This window comes from Prenolepis imparis, unplaced genomic scaffold (assembly GCF_030444845.1).
Source record: "Prenolepis imparis isolate NDT839.2.m4 unplaced genomic scaffold, iyPreImpa1.0 SCAF_475, whole genome shotgun sequence".
In the NCBI taxonomy this organism is placed as follows: domain Eukaryota; kingdom Metazoa; phylum Arthropoda; class Insecta; order Hymenoptera; family Formicidae; genus Prenolepis; species Prenolepis imparis.
The window spans coordinates 12,501-17,500 of NW_028141633.1; the positions used below are offsets into that span (position 1 = coordinate 12,501).

The following is a 5,000-nucleotide window of genomic DNA, read 5'->3' on the forward strand; positions in this document are numbered from 1 at the left end:
TTGGGTGTCTACGCCGGCTCGCGAGGAGCATCGTAATCCATGAACATATGGTACTGCTCAATGGAATTACGTAGCGCTATCAACGATATTGTGATCAGCGTCTTGCGGTCTCGAATATTGAGCTTCTCTAAGTTTTTGACCGTCTCCTTGGGCATAGCTCCTCGCGTTCCTACCACAATTGGTAGGACTTCTGCAACGCTAGCTCCCAAATCACGCTGCAGGTGAGGTAGCAGTTGGCTATATTTATCTTTCTTGTCTTTTTGTCCCTGAGCAAGGTAATCATTATCTTCGTGGCGGACTGTAATGTCGACCACTTGGACCCTTTTCTGGTTCTGTATCACCAGGTCCGGTTTGAGATTCCCGCCCGAGGGCAACTTATATGTGGTTTCCCTCGTTACCGCTACCTCCTTGTCTCTACTCGTTATTTTGTTAATAATGAGATCCACGATCTCATTGTGGCGGCGGATAGTGTGCTCCTTCATTACCGTGCACTGCCCCAGTATGTGTCCTAGCGTTTCTGGCAACGCTTTGCATTTTCTGCACCTTACATCCGCCACCGGGCCAGCTCTATTTAACGCTACTCTGTTTGCGGTGGTGTTGGTGCGCATTTTAAGGGCCGTTATAAATCTGCATGGCTTCAGGAGCATTGGATTATAAAGCCATGCATTTCCAATTTTATCATCGGTGAGAGACTTAACCGACTTTCCTTGCGCCACCAGAGCTGCCCACGATGCGAGCTCTTGTCTTCTCGCTAGACTCTTGAACTGCCTTATGCTGTTCATGTTAATAGGCCAATTGATTCGGGCAGAGGCCGACAGACTCTTGAGACGGTTCACCATGCCTGCCGCCTCTGCTAGAGCTCGCATCACCTTGTCCTCGGACTCAATAAATTTGAGTCCTGCCCTTAAACTAGAACTCACCACCACAGTCTCTAGTTTAGGGAACCCTAGTCCCCCGTCTCTCTTGCCGCAGTATAATAATCCATTTGCCGTAGACTGCTGCAAGTGGTAAATATCTTTAACCACTACCCGTAGCTCCTGGTCCAGTTGCCTAAGATAGGTTACTGGCGGTACTGTCAGCACCAGCTGATACAGGTAGTGCGGGACCAGGTATGTGGAGATCAGATTTACTTTTTGGTGAGGTTTCAGCGCCAGCTTTTTAATTCCCTGGATCGCTGAGCAGAGGTCGTCCTTTAGGCCCTTAATATCAATACCAGCCCAAGGAGATATTCTTATCCCAAGGTATTTTAGTGTGGTACCCGCATCCGCATATGGGATACCGTCTCCACTTAATAGAGTCAAACCGGGATCTGCTAGGTACCAGGAGTCTTTAGTAATAGTAATGCGGAAGGCTGCGCACTTCTTAGCTGCAATGCTCATACCTAGAGCCTTTAGGTATCCTTCCGCCAATCCTAGCAGATGGCTGGCTTGTGGTGTTGTTTTTGCCGTTAGAATTAAGTCGTCGGCAAAAGCCAGTACCGAGATGCCTGCCTCATCTCCAATTTTGTAGCCCGGTTGACCTTCCAGCGCTAGTAACATAGGTTCCATTACCAAGTTGAATAGTAATGGCGATAGGGGGTCCCCCTGCTTGACCCCGCGCTGGAGTTTAATCTCGATCATATCCTCCTTATTCTTTATTACTGTGCGCACCTTTTTGTAGGAGTCCACCACGAGTCGCACCACTAACTCGGGCAGCCCCTTCTTTCGCAGAGCGACCCCAATAGCCTCGTGTGGGATCGTGTCAAATGCTTTGGAGACGTCCAATTGCACTGCGACCACACCTTCTGATGTTTTGGAGTGCCTGAGCAGCTCGCTGAAAATATGCACGTTATTAAAACATCCCGCTTCTGATGTGAAGCCTTTTTGACGAGGTGTCATTGAGATGCACCTTCTCAGTTTCTGGTCGATTATTCCCCAATATAGTCGAGCCAGAATCGAACTGATCGTTATAGGTCGATAGTTCGTGACCTGGTTCTTATCTTGCCCCTCTTTGGGCAACAGCGTGGTTCTATTTGTTCTCCAGGCATCTGGTTGATATGCACGGACCATAATTATGTTATACCAGAGCCGAAGAATTTCTATGACCGCAGCGCGGCTAACATCAGTTTTTGTTAGGCCGTCCGGTCCTGGTGCCACATTGGTCTTTGTCCGATTTATCCTGTCTCTTATTTCTTTATACGAGATCAGGGTAAAGACATCCTCGACCGCCAGCTTTGGCTCGACCTCCTCAAAATCAGGGAGGTTTATTTGTGGCTTGGTGCCCCATAGTGAGTTGTACAGGCATTGTATATTGGTTGTGTTGAGGTCGACTTTTGATTCCTCAGTCCAGTCTATCTTTTCCCTTACATATTTGACTAGTAGACCTGGATTTTGCCTGTACAACTCCTGAGTTCTTGCGTATTTGAACTGTTTTTTGCTTTTGCTTTTGGTCTTTCCACGCACTTTCCTTTTACCCTTCTTAATCTCGCTGCAGCCATGCAGCACCTCGCTTACTGCTATGTCCACCCTGTCCAATTCTTGCCTTGTTGGCATAATGCTTCCGTTACAGGCAATACTCTCTAGTACGCCTTTGAGCAGCTGGACGCAAGCCGCCATCTCGGTTGGAATTGCTTCAGGGGTTTCACCTTGCAGTACTTTTGTCGCTATTCCCTCTCTCCAGATAGCTTCTGCGAGCGAGTCCGAGGCTTCCGCTATGTTCGGCACCGCCGTGTCGGTGCCGTTGCGGGCCCGCTCTTCCGCGTTTGGATGTGGCGGATCCCCGGGAGGGACAGTCAACTCATCACCTTCCACGGGCACATCAATACTTCCCTTATCCGCTCCATCTCCACTCTGCACCGCCTTGTCGGTCTCGTTGCGGGACAAATCCTCCGCGTTTGGATGTGGCGGATCTCCGGGAGGGGCAGGCAATTCATCACCCTCCTCGGACACATCTATCATTATAATTTCCTGCTCCGCTTCCTCCATCTCTTGTTCTTCCTCAATCTCTTCTAATTGAGCCAGGATCACGTCCCTTCTCTTCTTGTACGTTGTTGTCGCTCTCTTGTCTCTGATCTGTTTCCCAGTTTTACCTGGTAGAAACTCCGTCATAAGACTAGCAACGTTCCTCTCTCCTCTGAATCGGACCTCCAAATCCAACATCCGGTTCTCCTCTTCTTCTGTAAATACTTTCCCTTTTCGGGAGGTATGTGCTTTCGGCGCGGGCCCGCCTGCTCGGGCCGCGTTTCTGATGTCCGGATGATCGTGCCTTTCATGTTGAGAGAGGCCGGACTTTGTTTTAAAAGCTCTGTTGCATTCCGCACACACCTCCCAACTGGGCGGAGTCTGCACCGGGCCAGTGCATTTTGGTACGTGGCATAAGGCCGCATGTTTCCTTTGATATCGCTTATCACAATTCATGCAGACATACGCTATCTCCTTGTCTGCATGACGCTCGGCAATGTGCCTAATCTCATCGTTTAGGTTGAGCGCCATAAAGTTCCCTCGCCCGTTATTTAAACACTGTTGGCAACTTCTTCTTACAAAGGGAACTCTAATCTCATAGTCCTCGTTCTTAGCCTTGACATCAGCATTGATCCCCTGCCGGCTCGTCGAGGGAGCGGGATCGGCTCCCCCACCGTCCGAGGCACTCCTTAATCTATATTTAGCGACTGTATAATTCACGCAAGGGGTTGCTAGCCCCATGCATGCTTTTTTGTTCCCTGGTACGGAATCGTACCGCTAGCACCAATTAATGTTGGCCCAAGTTCCAGGTGCACTCAGTATTCGTTGGCAATTCTAGGCTGCTCCTCACCCCGACGGTCTTTTTGGTGGCTAAAAGCCAGTTTCTGGGCGTCAAAGACGCTTTAATCGCCATGTCATCCCTTAGTCACCGCAAACAACCAGCGAATCGCCAGCAGATGCGGTGTCCAGCGGTTACCACGAGGAGGTGGGCGCATGACTTGGCATGAGAGAGGCTCTGTTGCTGGGCCAGGCATACGCTTCTGGCCCATTATATTGCGCATCTCAGCCCAACGAGTAGCACAACTCTCCCAAGACCAAAGAGCCCGGAATTGTGGATATAGCGTGTGCCACAAACAACGTGGTTTCCAGGCCACTAGGAATCATGGTTCCAGACGACGAGATCCAACCCGGCGCACTGGACTTCGTAAAGCCAGGACACCTGATAAACCTTCGCTGCAAGGGTATATTTACACCTTCGGGCAAGAGGTCATGCCACCCCGTTCCTGTTTGCCCCCAGTGACTGCTTGCAGTATAGACGCAATAGCCGCAACTCGTCGGGACGCGGAGACAAGCTCCACCACCGCACTGGCGCGTACGCCTAGAATATTAGCTCGGAGTAAGTCGAGGGAACATGACCCTCAGTCTACTCTTGCTACGGTTGGATCGTCGGTCTATGTAAACAGATCGGGTTAATCCCAATCTCGGCACACGCACCACCCAGTCCACGGCTCAAGCCCTTAAGAGAGTCATAGTTACTCCCGCCGTTTACCCGCGCTTGCTTGAATTTCTTCACGTTGACATTCAGAGCACTGGGCAGAAATCACATTGCGTCAACACCCGCGAGGGCCATCGCAATGCTTTGTTTTAATTAGACAGTCGGATTCCCCTAGTCCGTGCCAGTTCTGAGCTGAGCGTTGAATGGCGGCCGAAGAGGACGACCACGACGGCTCGCGCCGCCACGGAAGCCTCGCAGCAAGGAAGATCCGCGGGAGGCCAAGGCACGGGACCGAGCTCGGATCCCGGGACCGGCGCGAGAACGCCGACCGTTCACCTCGCCCAGGCCCGGCACGTCAGCCAGACCCGCTTCCCGACCAAGCCCGACACGCCCCGCTCCTCAGAGCCAATCCTTATTCCGAAGTTACGGATCCAATTTGCCGACTTCCCTTACCTACATTATTCTATCGACTAGAGGCTCTTTACCTTGGAGACCTGCTGCGGATATGGGTACGAACCGGCGCGACACCTCCACGTGGCCCTCTCCTGGATTTTCAAGGTCCGAGG

General features: G+C 51.3%; 1 pseudogene; it reads right to left on the reverse strand.

Annotated features, from left to right (window-relative positions):
* Positions 1 to 5,000, reverse strand: part of LOC145948577 (large subunit ribosomal RNA) — a 9,206-nt pseudogene that overhangs the window by 1,916 nt on the left and 2,290 nt on the right.